Source organism: Pithys albifrons, chromosome 3 (assembly GCF_047495875.1).
Source record: "Pithys albifrons albifrons isolate INPA30051 chromosome 3, PitAlb_v1, whole genome shotgun sequence".
NCBI classification, from domain to species: domain Eukaryota; kingdom Metazoa; phylum Chordata; class Aves; order Passeriformes; family Thamnophilidae; genus Pithys; species Pithys albifrons.
The window spans coordinates 13,531,559-13,552,677 of record NC_092460.1 but is presented as its reverse complement, the minus strand read 5'-3'; the positions used below and the strand labels follow the sequence as shown (position 1 = coordinate 13,552,677).

At 42.8% G+C, this 21,119-nt stretch overlaps 1 long non-coding RNA gene across 1 annotated transcript; it reads left to right on the top strand.

Annotated features, from left to right (window-relative positions):
• Nucleotides 1-5,593: 5,593 nt before the first annotated feature.
• Nucleotides 5,594-19,027, top strand: LOC139669269 (uncharacterized). The gene is made up of 4 exons (XR_011697221.1): nt 5,594-5,678; nt 12,407-12,528; nt 16,104-16,184; nt 18,985-19,027. It is a non-coding gene; the product is annotated as an uncharacterized lncRNA (long non-coding RNA).
• Nucleotides 19,028-21,119: the final 2,092 nt, after the last annotated feature.

Genomic DNA, 21,119 nt, shown 5'->3' with positions numbered 1-21,119 from the left:
ACAGGTTCTAAAACTCCAAGGAGACTTTCTGGCATTCACGTTTGGATTGTTTTGGTGGGGTTTTTTGTTTCTTTTCCTTGAAATGGAAAGAAAATTTTAGTATTTTTCCTACAGCTGGAGATCTCTCTGTAATCGTGAGCTCAAAACCTGGCTCTATAGAGAGAATGTCACATCTTGAATCACCAGTATTTTTTCCTACTCCAAGTAAAATGAAATTTTGATTGTATTCAGTGACAAGACAATTAGTAGGATCTAATAATGTCAAGTGTTTGCTACTAGAATTTCCCTATAACCAGAACAAAACCAAAATACTAAACCCCCAAACCATAAAAGGCCTAATTGGGGTTTATTCCTGAGTGTTCAGTGAGAACATTTACCCCCCACTGCAAACTGCTGAACACTCAGTCCTTCAGCAAATCTGACGCCACATTTACATGCTTAGATGTTCCAAAGCGTATATTTGTGTGGGCTGTGCCCTTGGGTGATGCCCACAGATCACACAGCACCTGAACAAAACCCTCTACAACTGTCTGCAGTCTTCTCCCTGCTGGATTCTGCCCAGGGAGGAATTTTTACCACTCCTGATGCAGTACCTGTTGTACAGCTGTTTTCACAAACATGCTCACTCACACCAGACATCCAACGTGCAAGATCTTATTTTAATGACTCTGCATCTAGTAGAGGGATATTAGCTTGGATTTGCATGTGGCAGTTTGAGTAATGGGATATAAAACATCACAGCTTTTTAAATTGCTTACCTTGGCTCTCATCAGTGCTGTTAACACAAGTAAGGAAGAGTCACAAGCCACTCATTTGAACATCTTCCTCACAAGCTTCTCAGGTCAGTTGTTTTCTCTATGAAATTCTAGTCAGAGATGTACATGTGTAGACTTTTCTAGCCCAGCTTTAGAAAAAGCTTAAATTGAAAGAAAAAAAAAAAAGAGCTACAGCCTTTCCAAGAGAGATGATCTAAGCAAAAGCAAAGCTGAGTTTGACATGTTGTAGTTCCTTGCAGACAGCTGTGGAGTTTGATTTTTTTCTAGGTTAAAAGCATGTTTTCTGCCTTACATCCACGTAGATTTTTATCTCCTAAGTACCTTCTGCACACACTCTTCTTGTCTTTTGTGTGATTTGTAATACCTACTTTGCATAAGCAAACTGACTGATCAATTATGATGCGTTTATGTCTCAATGCAGGTAATTGTGGATTGCTTGGATGGTGCCACATTCTACTCTTTAACTGGGAATATACCAGATTCTGAGTATGCACAATATGTGTTTTGTACTGCCAAGAAGAGGAGAGAGAGCAAAGCAAAAGAAACAAGATTGTGTGGTGCAGTCACTGGTTTAAATTCTGGATGAATAAAAATTGGTGGGGTTGACTTGTCAGTTAACTATTTTTTTGTTGTCAGGTTACAGCTGTTGGAGTTAGTGATGCAAAATGTGTTGTCACATAGAACAGTGTCATTTATCTTTGACAAAATACAGTCTTCATGCTGTGAAGGTAATGGTAGGTAGTAAAATGAGAGCTGACTTTTAAACTACTCAACCTGTTGGCACCTACCAAGTGTGCCAGCATTTTGCAAAATAAAATTAGAAAATAACTGAGGCAAAAGACTTCTGAGTTTCTGTATGCTAAAAAGTGCATGTCTGTTTACATAACCTTATTGGAGCAATGAAGGATAGAGTACTTCAAGAAAAAGTTTCTTCTGTATTGGAGTAGTGCTTTAAACTTGATTTTAAAGACAAGAGTTTTTATACTGTAAAGGAGATGTAAAAAAATAATGAAATAATATCTAAATCTCCTAAATTAGTTAGAACTGTAATTTAACAACAACAACTTATATATGGCCATTTCTGACCTCCCAGCCTGGAAAAGATGAGCTGTGGGACCTGCTGTGCACAGCAGCAGTGGGAAGAGCAGCTCCTCTTCCTGACAGGGAGGATTTGCCCCTTCTGTGTTTGTGCTTGGGGGGATCATCTGCTTAAACCCAGTCCCACAGAGCAGGCAAAATGACTTATTCCTGCAAACCCCAGTGCTGGGTTGATAGGCTGTCTTAAAGATCTATTCTTTTTTCTTCTTCTAGTAGATAATTAACTGCAGCTGTAGCACAGAGCTTTGAAGAGTTGGTTTCTTTATCTGATTCCTGAAACGATGATCTCGGTATTTGCTCAAGTCCTGCTCAACTTCTCTGCTGTGGTGAGTCTGTTAAAGGGACCTTTCAAGCATGCCATGCTTTTGGTGAGCCTTGGTATCCTGGGAGAACAACCAGCTGATGCTGAAACAGCTTTTTATGTATCCTGCAGTTGAGTTGACAGATACTTGGGTTGGTTTGGGTTTGAGTTTGGTGGGTTTTGTTGGTTTTTTTTATAATTTTTGGGCATAATGACCTTTTAATTTTCTAGATGGAAAACCAATCTTGTGATAGAGTCACAATACAGGATCTTTGCCTTTGGCCTTGGGAGAGAAGCAAAGATAATTTAGTGTAGTTTAGTGCCTTTAAAAATGTTTTTCCTCTTACTCTTGGAAAGCAATTTGACTTCTTTCACCCTCCCTCCTCCTCTGAACTTCCTGTTCTTCATAAATAACCTCCCAACATATAATTGGTGTTGTCCTTATGTCATTTCAAAATCTGTCTGTATCTAACACAGGCAGGAGTCTGGAATTCTTTTGTTCTGAGCTAAGATAAAAGTCTTGGTACATGACAGTGGGAAATAAATTAAACAATTGTTACAGGGCTATTTTGGGGTTTAATAACCTCCCTGGGCACTGTTGTTTTAAGCTGCTGAGTTTTAACAAGCCAAACAACATTCAGGGGAAGAACTGTCAAACGTGGACACAAAACTGTCTTAGGTCTGTGCAGAGGATGAGCAATGAGGGTGCTTAAGGGGGCGCTTAAATGGCCATTGAAACGTGCTTTGTGTTTATTCAGAGTTAGTTGCCATTGGAGATTTCCTTGGTTTGCTGAGGACTCAGCCATGGGAATGCCACCAACAGAGTGGTGCCTTCCCCTCCAGCTCCGGCAGCGCCGCGACCGTTCAGCTCTGGCTTCTCGTGCCTGTAAATAGGGCAGATCAACAGGGTAGCCTTGGCAGCAGGAGCAGTTCTTGTGGATACAAACAAAAATGAGATGTCCCTCTCCTGCAGGGCCGTCAGTGCACTTCGGTGCTCTGCTGCCCTTCTTGGGTTTTCCTTTTTATTCCCCTATTTTTTTTAAAACGTGTTTCTAATCTGTACTGCTAAGGAAAAAAAAAAGACCTGTTTATAGCAATAGACTTTTATATTGTAATTTTTACGATTATCTGATCCCTTCTGTGCAATCTGAAGTCCCTGATTTCTGTCTTATTACTTTGCTTTTTATAAACTACTCTTAGATCAGAAAGTGGAGACTGTCCTGTACAAGCAGTGAAGGTGCCAACCTTGGATTCTTAAGAGACAGTGTGAAGTTTGCCATTTTGTTCATTTATCACAAGTGCTGTAACTGTCTCATGCCAGACCTACCCCCCATTTAAGTTTGGGTTGGTAAGAGCTTATTTTAAGCCCACGATGCAGAGTCAGCTTGTCCTGCCATGCCAGAGCAGGGTGACAGGTAACAGCCTCAGTGACTGCCCAAAAATGAGCAAATAGTGAAAGTGAGCAGGTTTTTATGAGCAGATGTTTTTCATTATTATTGAAGTAGCAATCTGAAACAAGAAGGGTTGTTCTAACTGCTGATTTCACAAAAAGTGGACCCAATTTTGAGCCACTGAACCTGCTGACTGCTGGCAAGTGAGAGGCACTGACATGCAGAACTCACTGAAAATATTTAGAGAGGGTAATCCCTCCTTACACAAATAGATACAAACACTGTCATAGCACATTTCAGAGTTCAAGTTCCCTTCTACAGGATGGGAAAGCTTTAAAATATCCTATAAGCCTTCAACTGAAGTGTTCATTAACGAATTATTCCAGATGCTTTTAAGGGTTCTGTGGAATACCAGTCATTCTAGATCTGGCTCTCTGCACAAACATCCATCATTCCCCTGCAATTGTTTCTAAAGTCATATTTCAGACAGTAAAACACAGTATTTGTTGAAATGTTGGGGTTTTGTGCTGCTGATAAAAGGTAAGATACCAAAAATTAAACACCTAAACAGTTGCTAGTGGGGGATTCTGATCTGGACAGTTTGCTTTGCTCTCATCTCATCATTTATAGTTCTTTGAATGTACATTTTTGTACTGCTTGAGTTACCATTAAATTCTATGACTCTGGATTGTTTAAAAGTTAAGTGTGTAAATTACCTGTCTTAATGGTGATTACTGAAGTATGTGAGGACAGAAGTTTGGCTTTTAAGTTATTATTAGTATGTACTTTAATCAACAAATTGTTGGACAAAATAGAAGCCAGTGAATCTGTCCCTTAGCTATAGAGAAAATGGTTGGAAGGGACCTCTGGAAATCATTTTGTCCCACACCCAGTGTCTTGTGACTTTATGGAGCACAGTCAATCCTGATGCATAATAACAGCAAAACTTGAAAAATTAGAGAGAAGAGATGCTTTGAAAATTCATCGTGTTTGGGTTTTTTAAAGATAATTAATTGTTGCTTTTGCATTATTGTTACTATTTTTAGTTAAAATTCAACTTTTTTTTTTGAGTGCAGTTATTTGAACAGATCTGATAGAATTCATCTTCATTTATCTGCAGAATTGAGTTAATGTATAGCCTCAACATATCAACAGGAATGCACAAAATCTAACACTTTAATCTGCTTAGTGTTCTTTTTTTAATTTATGGTCCATCAGTTTGTTGGAACAGGCAGAGTCTTTACCTTTTGTAACAGGCTCAGATTAAGATTTTATGCTTCTTTTCTTAACTAAGTAAAACTTTAACCCTGAAAATTGGGCTGATTGAGTCAGTGGTTGCCATGGAAATGTTCATTTGATACATAAAGCTGTAACTAGATGTTTGTTCCCCTGACTTGCAGCTTCTCCTGATCCTGTCCCCACTGGTCACTGCTGCTTTTGCAGAGATCCAGAGGGATGAGTGAGTGTCCTGTTCCCGCCTCAGGCCAAATGAGGGAATCTCTGTGATGGAAATTGGTGAGCTGAGCTGACTTGTCTGAACCTTTGAAGGATTAGATGGTGTTTGTTTCTCTGCTGCCTCTGCAGTGGAGTAGGGAGTTGAGGTGGTTAATGTTGTCTTCTCATTCATCTTAACTCTCCACAAGATACAGATCTACTTGCTCCAGTGTGTTTGGGCTGTTCTTACATCTTGTTTCACAGCAAATTTATTACCAGGCCTTCATACCTGGCTCAGCTTGTTTTATAGCAGTGCTGCTGCATCCTCACCCGTGCTTCTCACCACTGATCAGCTCTGCTCACTGCAGGTGGAGGGGTAGGACACAACATATTTTGGGGTTTGAGAAGGAGTGCACTTCTGGCAACATGTAGATTTTCATTTTGACAATTGGGACAGCAGGAGCTACAACTCAGGAGGATGATCTATATCTGAATGTTTTATACTGGCTTTGGTCTCTTTCCTGCTCATCACCAGGTGAATGATTTTAATTCTTTCTTTTTTTTCCCTGTAAGGAAGGAGAACTGTACCTGAATTGCAGTTTTCAGATTGAGTTTCAGGTACAGCGCAACAGGAGATTCTTGCCTCTTCTGCCTCAGAAATGAATAAAGCAAGTTCAGGTACTTATTTACTCACTGTCTGCATGTCCAGTGCAAGTACTGCAGAGACACCATTTTTTAAAAATAGAGTTCTGTCTCTTCTTTCAAATTCAGCTGTTATCATTAGTGTTATCCTGGTGTCTGTCTCCCCACCTCTGACTCCCTCAAATCCTTCCAAGTCCTAAAATCAATGCACTTCAGCCTGGAGAAGAGAAGCTTTGGGGTAACCTAATTGTGGCCTTCCAGTATCTGAAGGAGCTCCAGGAGAGATGGAGAGAGACTGTTTACAAGAGCCTGGTGTGACAGAACAAGGAATGGTTTGCAACTGAGAGCGGGTTTAGATTGGGTATTAAGAAGAAATCCTTCCCTGTGAGGGTGGGCAGGCCCTGGCACAGTGTGCTAAGAGAAGCTGTGGCTGCCCCAGCCCTGGGAGTGTCCAAGGCCAGGTTGGACAGGGCTTGAAGCCATTTGGGATACTGGAAGGTGTCCCTGCCCATGGCAGGGGGATGAATAAGGTGATCTTTAAGGTCCCTTTCTAACCCATGATTTTATGATACTCTAGAAGTTAAGTAATAGTTGAGATCAAATCCAAGCTGAGCTCAGAGTTTGATTACATGTACACCAGTCAGACTATCTCAGGAAGGTGGATCAGGCTGGTAAAAAAGTAAAATGACAATCTCCATGGGTGGTCAGAGAAAAGCACAGCTTATGGAATATGGACAGGATGGTTGTATTTGCAAGAATCCCTCTGTTTTAAAATTTATAGCTGAGTTTGTCATTCCTGCTGGAATGTGTTTGGAGGACTGTGTGCTGATCTGGGTTCAGGGCAGAGGTTCAAGCAGGTGGATTCTGGGAGAGAGGCCAGAGTTGCCTCATGGCAGGGCAACAGGGCTGTGCTCTGCACTGTGTGTGAAAGCTGCTGCATTCTAAACAGGAGGAAAGGGAAAATGTGGTTGCAGACATTAATAGATGTGGAGAAGCTCTGCAGAGAATTCTTTTGGTGTCCTGAATACAGGCCAAAGGACATTCTGAACCATTTATTGTCACTGCAAGGGGAAGCAATCTGGTTGTAAGGCTGGGATCATTATGGATACTTCTCCTGTCAAAATTTTCTCCTGCTTCATAACTGTTAAGATAAAAATCCAAATGTTTCCCTTTTTGGGGGGGTTGTGTGTATAATAAGCTGCATCCATAGTTGAGATTTAAGACAGGTTATTTACTAATGTCAAATCCCTGCCTAACGTGTAGGGTAGTTCTGTTTGCACAACTCCAAATAAGCAGGAATGTCAAGTAATAGGAAGCCCTTCATTGCTGAACAATTGAACAGGAGCTTTGTACTTATAGGGATGTGTCCTTCAGGGAAAAGTTAGTATTGCCTTTATCTTGATTAATTGGCATGATTTTTTCTAAATTGCAACCTTAACTGACACAGCTGGAAGTGTTTGCATTGACTAGCATTGATAAAGTTGATAATGTTTGGAAAGCCTAGAGCTAATCCATATTGAAATAATTTTACAGTCTTTAGACAGTGAGAAGTTTAATTCTGTTTTGTAACACTAAATAATCCTGTTTATAGTCCTGAAAAGCAATGTGTGTCATGTAGCCTTGGAGGCTGATAGTGATCAACTGTTACTCCTCTGAGTGTTAAAATTGGGGCTGTAAGGCAGGACCTCAGTAAAATACTTAACCAGCTCCCTCCAAGTGGTGGTTTCCACCTGGAAACTTAAATAATCCTTGATAAGGGAAAGCCAACAGTGACATTGTGAGCAGCCTGGGCATGGGCCATAAGGTGTTGGGTTTAAAAGTGCAGTAATCATGAGAACTGTCAAAAAGCAAGGGAGTTCAAACACTTGTTTGCTGAAATGGCAGACTTTGTTGATAAGAGCTTTTAGATGTCAAATCCATGATATAACTGAGTTGCAGCAACCACCTGGACACTCTGTGTAACCCAGGAGGGAATGGAAAGGAGCTACTAGTCCCAAGTATGTCCCTAAATTTGGGATTGTCATTTCATGAAAGTTAATTCTGCCTGTAGTGCTGAGTATTTCCCTGCTGGCATATCATTCATGCCCCAAAAGGAAATTTTTAAAGTAAATTACTGGTCATAAACCAAAGCAAACAGGCTGTTGTGCACGCATTGGGGAGTGCGAACCGGTGACATGGAGTGACTGGAGATGTTCATCCACTTTGTTTATTATCAAACAAAGGTGCAAGTCTGAAGCACCTTGAAGCTCATCTGTGGGGTGCAAGGGGTGATCCAGGGAGGAATGCTGGGGATGGGAAATGGCCTGTCAGCATAGAAGCTGGAACTGTGAGAGAACACTCATGTGGGCTGTGAGGGCACTTGTGGAGAGTTTTGTCCTTTTGCACAATGAAATCCTTTTTTCTGTGGGTCTCCTAGAAGTGGATTTTGGCCAGACTTGCTGAGCCAAGGCTGGCACTGGCAGTGCTGCAGGCTCCTCCAAAGAGTTGGGTAAATGAGTTCTCTCTCCCTCTACTGAAATGCAACCAGGAAGCCAAAATCCATCTGCTGACACACCAGGACTTTTGTTGTCATCCACAGCTCTGTGTGGGGGTGATGGATAATGTAGCAGAGCCCCAAACTCTTCTATTCCCTAAACCTTTAAAGACCTCAGTGCTATCATTTGGTGTAGTAAAGTTGTAGTAAAGCTCCTTGTCATGTTATCCACAGAAATACCATTTTGTGCTGCTCACTGGTAATCAGGTACATTCACCATCTCTGAAAGATGGGGAAAATATTTGTAATATACTTTTGAAAATTATAATGAACTTGTGGGGGGGGAAATAGAGGTCTAAGGAGCCTTGAAAGGCTTTTCCTTTAGAGAACTCCAGGATTTTCTGTATTGGGTAGAGGTTAGGCATGTGTTTTTATCCTAATGTTAACATATTAGGTTACAGGAATCTTTCCACTTAATTGAGCAAACACAGGAGAGTATTTATGTAACTGAAGGTCTGCAACTGCCAGTAGAATTAATTAGGAAAGGAATAATTAGGCAAATAGTAGTGTCCAAATGGTCCCAATAGAAGAATGTATTGCAATCCCAGTAGAAATCTCATTAATGTTGTTTGTGACGAGCTGTGCCTTTTGCAGTGTCATAAAGGGAGGCAAATGGGGAAGGATCTCAGTGGGGTGTCAGCTTGGGGATGGAGCAGAAACAATATCCAGGTTTTAAGCTGTCTGGTCTCGTTATTGTCACTTAGTCGTGGCTGCAGCTCCAATATCTGCTTAAAAGCCTCCCTGGATTTAATGATCCACTTTAGGGTGAAATAGGTAAAGAAAGGAAAATTTCAGGTTAGTGCTTGGTATGGAGTTGTTGCTTCATGCATCAGAAACAAGTTGTGTCTTATGGTGAGCAGATAACCAAGTAAAAAATGAGAAAATTAAGCCTATTTGAAATACTTTTGCTTGACTTTGTCAGCCTACAGGTTCAAAGAATGGAAAAGTTAATGAGCACATTATCTAGACTTTCCACTGTAATAACACTCCTGCAGAGGAATAAAAGAAAGGTTAATTGATGTGATGTCATATTTATAGTGGCTGTTCTAGGAAGTAGTTCCTGCTCTGTCCTAACAAGGTCTGTCACGTGACCAGTGAGGCAGAATTCCTTAGTCATGGTTCTACAGGGGAAGCTGGGGCGGGGGGGGGGGGGGGGGGGGGGGGGGGGGGCTAGGGCAGAGAAGGTCAATTTTCCCTTTTTCCCCCTTCTTTTGCCACCTGATAATCTTTTTTAGCTCTGTTACAAATTATGGTATTGCAGTCTCTCTATAATTCCGAGTGCAATTTCCAAGCTTGTTTGAAAGGTGCATTGGAATGGTGGATATGAATAAAAATATGGTACTGTGAACACAGCTTTAATCAGAACCTCTCAGTAAAACAAAAGCATTTCACAGATTGTGCTGGTTTAAAGGCGAACCAACAGGGGAAATGAACTCACCACAAGAGAGATTATAAGCCAGACCTAAAATGTAATAATAACATTACAATAAAAACACTGACACAAGAGGGAAATTGCTTTCAACTCACAAAAACCCAGCAGTATAGCCCAGTGTCCTGGGGCACAAACCCAAGGGGGTTTGTTTGCCCTTGTGCTGAGACCCCTGTGGCTCCCCCAAGTCCAGAGCAAAAGGAAATGAAAAAACCTGTTGGTGCAGGCGAGGGCTGTGGTCGGGGTGAGAGCAGTGATCTCCTCCTGTTGAGGTCCTGCTGCTCCTCTGGATCCAACCAGAAGTTACCAAAGTCTTCTTACCCACCACTTATGTACCCTCAGGGAGCACCCAGTCCCTCCCCCTGGGCAGGGACTCACACAATGGGTGATTAACTCTGGGAGCCAGGGGGTATTGAACTGTTGATGGCCCATTAGCAGCTCCGCCCCCTCAGGCTGAGTGTGAAGGTAATAATGACTCCCTGGGCAGCTGCTGCTAATGTTAGCCCATTGTCCTTGGGGAATGAATAGAGAGGGTAGAATACACAGCTTTGATCACCCCCACACAGTCTAAACTGGTCCCTCCTGCTCAACTAGGACACAGATGATCATTCAGAGACTCCAGCTTGGAAGGTGTTCCTTCCTCAGCAATAACCTCCTCCATGCCTTCCAGCTGGGGGCATGGGGAGGTTAAGGGAGCTGTGTGAGGGTCACTTGTACAGTCTGAAGCAACACTTATAATCAAAATTGTCTCACATAACTCCAGTTTCTAACCAAGCTGGAATGATGGCCTTCATTGCTCTACCAGTGAGCTCCAGGGCCATCCTGATCTGACCGTTAACAGGGATTTGGTTTGGGCTTTGATCAAAGTGACCTAAGAGCCAAGTAGTGAATGATGTAGTAAATTAATTTTGGTTTTAGTGATGGGTAAATTAACCCACATGAAAATGTTCTAGGCTGCCAGCTCTGGAAAACCAGTGCTTCTCTTTGCACAGTGAAAGTTTGCAATCACAGTTGGGTGCATTTTGTATTTATCTGTGCCCCTTCCCCTGTCAGCTACAGTTGCTGATGTTTTTAATTAACTTGGTTTGCTATTATGGCAGCAGCTGTGGGTAAATATCACTTGGGTAGGCCTCTTATTTATGTGCATGTCTTTAAAATGTGACTATAAAATATTCATTACTTTTAGATTCCTGGAGCCATGCTCAGACACGTCTCCTCTTTAGGGAAGAGACACAGATGCCCAAGTGAGATTTTTGTGCCTCCTTCTGTGGACAGAAGGTATGAAAATGAGATACAGAGGTGGAAACAGTTGCCTGTCAGTCTTTGAATGTGGTCTAGATGAGAGGCAATGTTTGTGCTTTGCTGTCTGGTCCAGAATACCTGAACATACTGGATTCTGATTCCTTACAACACTCTGAATTTGATGCCATTTGTTACCTAATCATTTGCAGTGTTAGTAGCAAAATCTTTCTTTTGATGCTTTCTGAACACAGCCCTTCTGTCCTCCAGCCCAGAGTCTGTAGGAGGGTGACCAGAGGAGCTGTGTGAGCAGAGAGCACAGGGTGTGCCTCTGGCAGGAGCTGCCCGTGCTGCACATCCCGGCGCAGGAGCATCACACAAGCAGCAGTTCCACCTCAGGGACACCACAGGGTGACAGCTGTGCAGCAGCTCTGAGGGCTACAGAAATAGCCCTTGCTGTGCAGACGCTGTGCAGCTAAAGAAGGGCTGCTTCTCTCTCTGGTGTTCTTGAGGGAAAACCTGGCTGTGGATTGTGCTGTGGGAGCATGGAGAGATGCACTGGCACAAAGGATCTCTTCACAGTCAGCACAGAATCCCAGAATCCCAGAACAGCCTGGGTTGGAAGGGACCTTAAAGATCACCTTGTTTCACCCCCTGCCATGGGCAGGGACACCTCCCACTATCCCAGGTTGCTCCAAGCCCTGTCCGGCCTGGCCTTGGACACCTCCAGGGATGGAGCAGCCACAGCTGCTCCAGGCAACCTGTGCCAGAGCCTGCCCACCCTCCCAGGGAAGGATTTCTTCCTAATGTCTAATCTAACCCCACTCTCAGTTTGAAATCATTCCCCCTCGTCCTGTCACACCAGGCCCTTCTAAACAGTCTCTCCATCTCTCTTGTTGGCTTCTTCAGGTACTGGAAGGCACCAATGGCCTTTCTGTGCAGGTGAGGCAGAGCTGGACAGAGCTGTACTGCTGAACCCTTCAGGGCTATTGGAGTCCTGGAAATCTGGGAGAAATAGAAAATAAACCTTAAGCCAGAGGAGAAAGCTGAAAACTTTGTCTTTATGTCCTTTTTTTTTTTTTGCTTTCAACAGAAAGGAAATGCTTCCTGAAGCATTCAACCATTTGCCCAACCCAAATTTTAATACTTTTTTCCAGGCAATTTTTTTTCTGATCTACACAAGGATTTTTTTTTCCAAAGTAGAATCCAGGGTAATGCAAGGAAAGGAACTGTGGATTGTTGAATAATGAGGAAACTGAAGTAATCTAGGACATAATGGGAGTCTGATTCAGCAGTAAACAGGGAACAGAAAGTTAGTGCTGGAGAGCACTGCCCAATACTTCAATACTTCAGGAAAGGTACAGCTCAGATCTGAGTAATTATAACCCTCCTCTTTTGTGTCTCAGGTGAGGAGCAACCTCCTCCTTCTAGCCCTCCTGAGTTTGTGTCCTGTCTTGCCTTTTTCCCCACTAAATAAGAAAAGAAAAATCAGGTCCAGATTGTTAAGCCATTTCTAATGTAAAACTCTCATGTGTTGGCTGTCATTTCCTCATAAAATCACAGAAAAAGAAAAGCAAAAGAAAATAAGAAAAGCCAAAAGACCAGCCAGGCTAATGGCTGAAAATCAAAAGGGAAAAGGAATGAAGATGTCCAAGTGGAACACATGGAGGTTACACAGTGGGAAGGTAAGGTATTCAAAGGGTAACACTGGTCAGCAGTAAGAGGAATTACTCATAGGAAAAAAAACACCTTCCAAACATGAACAGGTCTGGTCATACCAGTGTGAGGGCAGAGGCAACGAGTCAGGAGGTTAATGATGCCCAGCACTGAGCCCTTGCTGTGTGTTATGTGAGGCAGAGCATCCCAGCAGCAATCCCCGCCTTGGGATCTGAATTCCCAGCAGCAGCCCTTTCTCCCCCACCTGCTGCTGCTCCTCCCAGTGCCAGGGCCGCTCCTCCCAGTGCCAGTGCTGTCCCTCCCAGTACCAGGGCTCAGTGCTGCTCCTCCCAGTGCCAGTGCTGTCCCTCCCAGTACCAGGGCTCAGTGCTGCTCCTCCCAGTGCCAGTGCTGTCCCTCCCAGTACCAGAGCTCAGTGCTGCTCCTCCCAGTGCCAGTGCTGCTCCTCCCAGTGCCAGGGCTCAGTGCTGTCCCTCCAAGTGCCAGTGCTGCTCCTCCCAGTGCCAGGGCTCAGTGCTGCCCCTCCCAGTACCAGGGCTCAGTGCTGCTCCTCCCAGTGCCAGGGCTCAGTGCTGCTCCTCCCAGTACCAGGGCTCACGCTGTGAATCCCCAATGCAGAGGCCCTTGGGGACCTGCTGTGCTGAAGGGACTCTTCAGAAAGTGTGGTCATTGCATCTCACAAAATGCCCTCCAGGGCACATGGCTTTAGCAGACTCAGGGGCACTGTGTGGGCTCTCTCGGCCACCTTTTACATCACAGACAATCCAGCTGCAATTTATACAAGTGAAATTAGTGATCCAAACTGTAATTACTTAACAACATGACTGCCTGTGGCAGCGAGAGGAGCCCTGGAGGGGACTGCTGGCCCTCTGTGACTGTGTTGCCACCCTGGGCATGGAAATAAAAGGTGCTGGGATCTACCCTGGGGTGCTGAGGGTGCCTCTGAGGCACCAGGCTTGGGCAGGAGGCTTCACTACAGTCTGTATTTACTTCTGAGTCAAAAACTCCTGAAAGTCAAACTCCTCCTTCTGATCAGAAACCACAGAATCACAGACTATTCTGAGTTGGAAGGGACCCACAAGGATCATCGAGTCCAACTCTTGAGTCAATGGCCCACATAGGGGATTGAACCCATGACCTTGGCATTATTACAACCAAGTTTTAACCAACTGAGCTCATCTCAACTTTTTCCCCCATTCAGATGTAACTGTTTCATGCTCATGTTTTACTAGATTAAGTTAAAGTCATATTTTAACCTAAGTTAAAGCACTGCTGATGTTTTTTTGCAGCAGGGCAGGCTGCAGGATGTGGGTCAGCAGTGGGTGGATGGAGCTGCAGGCTCCTGGGTGAGAAATCTGCCCTCCTTCCCAGTCCTCACTCTGCTGGGTCCCAGTGCCTCACTGCCCCTGTGTTCCCCCTTCTCAGTTCAGTGTCTCTTAAACACTTCAAACTAACACCCAGCGGGTTGGGAGACACTGCACTGTAAATAAAAAGCAGGTCACTTCTCAGAAGCATGTGCAGATCCTATGCAAGCCAGAGTTTAAAATTAGAGGCTGTGTTGGGCTTTTGTTTGTGTTGCAGAGGTGTTGTTTCCCTAAGTAAGACTTGATTCTGGCCCGAAAGGGAGTTATAACACAGGCATGTCTGCTGTGAGGAGGAAAGAATTTGCTGTGTGTGGCTGATGTTTGGATGGACAAAATGCTGCCCTCAGTGTCCCAAAGCAGCTTCACTTCTCTGCATCCAGCATTGGGCATCACACAGACCTTCCCCAGATAATGCAAACTGAAGCACATTTAAGGTACATTTTGGAGGTGTTACATTTTGATGTGTGAAACCTTTGGCTTGTCTAGGGTTTGGCCACTTTATTTATGAAGGCAAAGCAGAGCAGTGGTTTAGAGATAAACAGAATTAGAGATTACTCCAAAAATTGATTTGCACAGATCTCTTCTATAATTCTAATTAGTATTACTAGATCATCAACTAATATAACTACACATTTGCTTATATGTTATAAGTGAAGAAACATGTTTGTGCAAGGATTTTGGTTTAAAGATTTTCAGAGGAGCAGTGTTGGCTCAGCAGGTTTGCTGAGCCAGTGAAAGTGGTTAAATGCAGATCTCTAACTCTTCCTTCCCTTCCTGTTATACTCCTTCACAATTAAGCTCTTACTTTTGTCAGTTTTTATATTTCCTGAATATGGGAGCAATGTGCTAGTGTTGAAGTAGAATCTGGGGGGTTGGAAGTGTAATGTAAGTATGGATTTATTTATGAAAAAAAAAGGAAAAAAATATCTAGCAGAAGTTCGTTGTATATCCTTTGAGACTCTACTGCTCTGCACTGGTGTTTGTTTCCACAGCTGTCAGGAGTCCCCAGGCTGTGGCTGACAAACCTACTGACAAGGTCCCACCTCCTGGTCCCTGCCCAAACCTCAGAGAATTTCAAGGGACTAAAAGCAGGAGATGGAGAGCTGCAGGAATATAGGGCCAGGCTCAGCCCCGACAGGCACAGACACAGCTCCTGCTGGCTCTGCCTCATCCAGTCACAGCTGAACGAGCTCCAAAGTGTTGGGGTAGGGCTGTTGTAGACCTGCCTGGCACAGGTTATGCTGCAAGGCAGTGCTAAAGCTTTCCTGTGCTAAAGGACTGTGGGGAAATGGGGGATAATTAAGCAGCCTTAGAATAGCTCCATATTTTTGACAGTTGTTAAATGTTTCTAGTGTTTCCTGGATGAAATATCTGCTGTGTTAAATCACAAAACAGCAGAACAAAGAGGGGGCTTAAAGTTAAACTAGTTTAAAGAAAGTGCTTTACACACAGACTCTTCCTTGCCTCAGAAAGAGAGTTTAGGGACAGATTGCATCAGTTGGTCTCACCAGGGATTAGGCAAATTCATGATGACAGATCCATAAACTAATGGGAGCAGTTGGCATAACAATGTAGATGTTGGGGGAATATGAGGAGGACAAGCAGAAGGAAGTAGGAGGTGTGTGCTTTCCTCTGGAGTCAAATCCTGAGCTGGAAGGACCACTGCTCTGACCCATAATGTATTTCTGGTGCTCTTAAACTTTGCTACGTTGTGATTATTTTTGATCATCATATCCAGACAGTGGGAAAGTGAAGCAGTTCCTTGTTTTGCTTGTCACCTTCTCTTACAGTCCGACTCAGAGTAAGTTTTGGTGTGTGGGAATTGTAAAGAGAACAGGACAATGAGAGAAGTGGAGGAAAGGGGAGAACCAGGGGATCTCCAGAAGAGAAAGGAGAACAGTGCAGCAGAAGGATGCTGAAGCAAATGGAGGAATATGAACACATGAAATGATTTCCGGAAAACAGAGATATGAGGAATCCCTTTTGACCACTAGCGAGAATGTTTGATTGAATTTTTTAAGGCTGGGTTAGTACCCCTACAGTGGCACACATTTAGGAGTCTGGAAGTATTCCCTCAAAAGCCAAAGACCCCTGAAGGGTGGGATTCTCCTCCTAAGCTTCCTCCTCAAATGAAACCCAAAATAATAAGTATAAAGTCAGTAATAAAAGCAAATATTCTGGTTTTGGGATTAACTCTTTTTTTTTCTTTTAATTGATAGAATTTTGCATTGATACACTGGGCACTGGCCTATGAAAGGATCAGCACAGACAGCAACACTTGCACTGTTCGAGTGGCAAAGGTAGAGTAAATCTTTGCCTTTTCTGAGCCCTTTAGAGGCAGCTTTCCTCATGTAAGTTTTAGCAAAGAAATAATCCATGCATGCTCAATGCTTCTTTTATGCTTGTATGATTTTAATAATAATTAAACAGTACATGTCTGAGATCCAAAGGCAATCCAGATTCTACTGTGCCTGACTCATTTCTCCTCTCTGAACAAAAAGGGGAAATGTCAAACCTCTGTGTGAGGCTGGTTGATGTTCTGGAAGGCTCAGAGCTTTACCCTGCTCCTCTTGTGCAGACATCCTTAGGTGCATATCTGATACTTTCCAAATTTTGCAGTACTTGGTTACAGGAGGGGAGAAAATGTGTTCTCTTGTGCACAGAGAGAATTCCTTGATGGTCTGCAATGTGTTATATGGCTTTATCTGTAAGGTGGATTGAAGCAGGTCTGGAAACACGAGATTTGCCTTTACTCATAACATGGGTTAGTGAAATAGAGATGCAGAAAAAACAAAGCAATCGGAATAAAAGGATCTCGTTTAATCCAATATTTCCTTGGTATTTGTGAGAACCACTGCAAATTTTTCTGTACTTGTGTGTGTGTTCCTGTGCACCTTCAGCTTCCCTGGCACTGAGTGCTGGTGTGGATGGATCAGGTGAGCAACTGGATAACTCAAGAGACAATATCAGGATATATTTATAGATACTCAGAGGGAAGTGAGGCAGTTCCTATCTCTGAAATTAAGTAGCTGGCAGTAGTCCCTGTTAATGTCAGTGGTTATAAACAGCTTGGGATGTGTGTGTTTTGAGGGCTTTCCCCTTTGGAAGCAACAGAAACTCCAGTAGGATCCCAGACTCAGTGTTTATAGTCATCACAATGGCCCTCATCATGCTCCACTTAGTTGTACACATAACTGGTAACATTTTCAGTTTAAATATTAAAGCTCTTCAAATATGTTTTAATATCAGTCACAGATGCATCTGTCCCCCAGCTCTGCTGAGAAGAGGCAACAAGCTCAAGGTTTCCATGATGTATTTACAGGATCACACCAACACTAACATTGTATTAACAGTTTTCAGTAAGGATGGCACCTTCTTGTGAGTGCCTGTAAAGCTGAACGCTGGATGGACTTTAATGCAAGCTACAAAATAATAACACTTGTTCAGATGTTTTAAAATATATATTATTGATTATTTTTCTTTTCTAGCTTTGTCTCTTAAGGATCATGTTGTTTTATGTGTCCTGTTATCTGTCTCTTATAATAATTTGTAGAGCCAAGTGTGATGCAGTGTTGTAGTTTGGAATTAGTGGCAGGGGAGAGAATTTACATAATAATTCCAAACTACAACATGCAGAGACCTCAAAGACAGGATCAGAATACACCAGTCATTTCTGTTCTGAGCAGGTGAAATACACAGACAGATCCTGCATTGAAGAATGCAATATGAGCTCAACCTGTGCATCAAAAAAACCCACAAAAGAAAGCCCCAGATTAGGTCTCAGTTAAAGTTTCTCTTCTACATCAGTTTTCACAGCCATCAGCAAGGGATGAACTCACGATGAGAACTGTGAGAAAAACATTGACAATAACTCAGTGTCAACAACCAGGCATGAGCCCATTGGGAAAGAGGTTTCAGTAGTCTTGTTGTCTCCAGGGATGAATTTTAGCTGGATCAGCACTGCATTTTGTCCAGCAGCTGGGACTGGGGTGCTGTGACTGTGACTGAAGTGGGACAGAGAAGCGTCACCCTCCCTTCTCCCCACTGCCCCTCCTCTGCTTGGCAACTCATTAAACAGATTTCTCTCTGTTGTGTGTATTAATAAGGAGCACCAGGGAGCAGTTATGGTCTTACTTTCCTTCCTGCTTTGTTTTCCCATTTGGAAACCAGTACTTTGTGTTTGTTTACAAACTGCTGGATTCAGTTTTATTTTGTTACATTAGACATGGTAAATCTAACTCGACAACTACATTCAATTAACCACAAGAAGTTTTTCACCTGGCAAACATTGCAACATATTAAATATTCCTTCCTGATGCTGAACCAAAATTCTATTTAAAATTGCACTTGGTTGCGTTTTCTTCAGAGACATCTTGTTGGCAACTCTTAGATTCAAAGAGGAAAACATGGAGTTCAGTACAATTGATCTATGGGAAAACTAATTTACAAACCAAATAACTTTTGGTTGGTGTGAAGTGATCCCCGTTATATAAGATGACCTTTCTAGGAGAAAGACATTCTCAAGTACAAGTACAAGCCACCTGCAATTTCACAAGGCCAAACACAAAGAGTGTATTTGTAGACAATAAAGTTTTAGATAGCATCACTGACTCATACAGAGAAAGGGATCACAAAGCCTGTGAGAGGAGATGCAACCCTTGCAAGAACTCTGTGTGCTTCACAGGGTTGATCAGTGTGAGAAAGAGAGGATTAGGGCAGAAACCTTCAGTTCAGAAAAGAGACAACTTGGAATGCGACAGAGGTTGCAAAACCATTAGTGAGATTAGATGAAGACAGGCTGTTCAGCACCTCTTCTAATACATGAAATTTGGAGACCTTGCACAAGCCTCACAGAGCCAGGACAGGCCCATGATGAAATGCTTGGTAAACTTGGGAAGCTTATTTCCAAAGGATATTTCAGTCTCCTTGCTTTTGGAGAGTGAAGTGTTATATGGAATAGAAATCTGCTGGGGATTGCTGCATGTAGGGAGCCACATCTGACCCAGCAGGTTCCCTGGGATGAAAATAGTCTCAGCTTGGAAGCACATTTGGACAAAGTGTTGTTTATTTGTAATTTGTGCCTTGTCCTCTTTCTCACAGTGTCTCTGCAGTGGCGAGGACAGGATGGGAAGCAGCACACTCTGCCTGCCTGGTTCCTGCTTTTAGGGCTGGGAGGGACAGGAACTGAATGGCAGAGTTCATTTGGGGAGGGAAAAGGAAGAAAATTAGGAAATGCTGGCCTGGACAAGCCTCTGTGGCAGTACCAAAGAGGAAACTCTGCTTTGCCCTTCCCTTGGCACAGAACAGCTCTGCTGCCCTGACTCACCCCTTGAGGATCCATGACTGTTACATTTTTTACCCCTGACTTCACTCCTGCAAGAACCCTTAAAATGGCAAAATTAGCACATTTCCATGATATTCTGGGGCCTTCTACTCTTACTGAAGCAAAGCTGACTCAGTTCCCAGCTGGACTGGGCCCTGAAGGGATAATGGTAGGACAGAGCTTTTGTAGCACTTTCCTGTTTGAAACTCCTTAACCTGACTGATATGCTCAGGAATGCCAGAAGGAAGCTTGCTATTTTTCTTGGCATAAATTGCTGGCTTATATTTAAAGGAACTATTCTGTAGCTTGAATTTTAGTTATTTTGAATCAACTTTTGGTGAAATTGTTGCTATTAAATAAAGTATTCATTATCTGGTAAAGACCTTTTACTGGCTGGGAATAATCCTGATAGTGTATTTATTTATTTCAGTTTTAATCTGTTGCTGCCAGGCTTTGGGTTTTCTTTTTCAGAGAGCAGAGATACATAAATCAAAATTTTATTCTAAACTAATTGCCTCATTCTGAATTGCATAAAACATTTGATCTCTTTCATATAAAATTTCAGGATAGAAGGATCATTAACAAGAGAGATAATATGAAATGCAAAAGGATTTGTTGAACATGAGACAGAAGCTTCTCTTTGAATGGTATTTTAATTTCTGGTTTCCCAGCTCAAACTGGCCTGTCCCAGCTGGGTATTGTGGAGCACAGCATGGCCATGGGTGGGGGTGAGTTGCACCCAGTTTGATTGAAGGGTTTTCTCTGCATGGGGTTCCCTGATCCAGAAAAAAATAAAATAGGTCAAATGTGAACTTTAGGAGCCATCAGTTTTTGTCTAGAAAAGAATACAAGATCTGCAAAAAATGAACCAGAACCATTTCAATGTAATTGGGACATATGGCAGCAAAATGGTCACTCATATTGCAGCAGACAGTTAAAAATAAGATTCTTTTTATCACCCCACATTTAAATTGAACATCCTTAGAGCTGTGACAAACACACTGTTGGATGAGAGGTGACTGGCTGGCAATTTTCTTCCAATCATGGTTAATTTTCCTCTAGGAATGTGGTTGAAAACCTTCCATGAATTGTGCAGCATCTCCTGTTCCTCAACAAAAAGTGGCAATTCTGTGTGCTGGAGCTTTCAAACAATTATGCAGCCACACAAACTGCTTATCCACCTGCTGTGTGCTGAAATGTTAATAATGCCTAATAAATGCTTCTGCCTCCTTCATAATATTACCAAATCTTTTTTTTTCTCCAGGTAATTTTACCAAATCCCAATCTGGCCATAAAAGTACCTTACCCAGGTTACAACAGGACCCTTTGTGTTGTGCCAGCTTAGTCCTTCCTCCTGTTTGCCTTGGACTTCCAAGTAGTTTGTAAATATTTAAAACTGACTTCCAGCTGTACTCCTAAAAGAATAAAGTGATGTAAAGACTTGATGTATAAGGTTCTGGTCATCAAATTTGCTTAAATTTGTAAAGCTCACCTGTATGAGAAGTGTGGCAATGAAAGAAAAATCCTGTTCTGGTGAAGCTACTTCAAAACGCAAATAAGGTGGAAGTAGTTCTAAAAATGCTGCAGTTTTTACAGGCTTTTATTCAATACTTTATCATGTCCCTACAGCAGTTCTGGGGTGACTTGGGGCACAGGCACCTGTTTCCTGACTGATAAGACTCCTCACCTCCCTCTCCTTCCCTGAGTGCTGCTGTTCAGTGGGTCATTGTAAGGAGAGATTACAATGCCAATCACACCAATAATTTATCAAAGCAAAATGGAGGCTCTAAGGATTCAAAATATGAATTAGGCGGGGTCCAAAGAGAGCCTTGATCAGTCTGAGAACTATTTCTGTTGGTTTGTGGGCTGTTTCTACACCTCTGTGCATGGAGCACATTTGGGACAGTGCCAC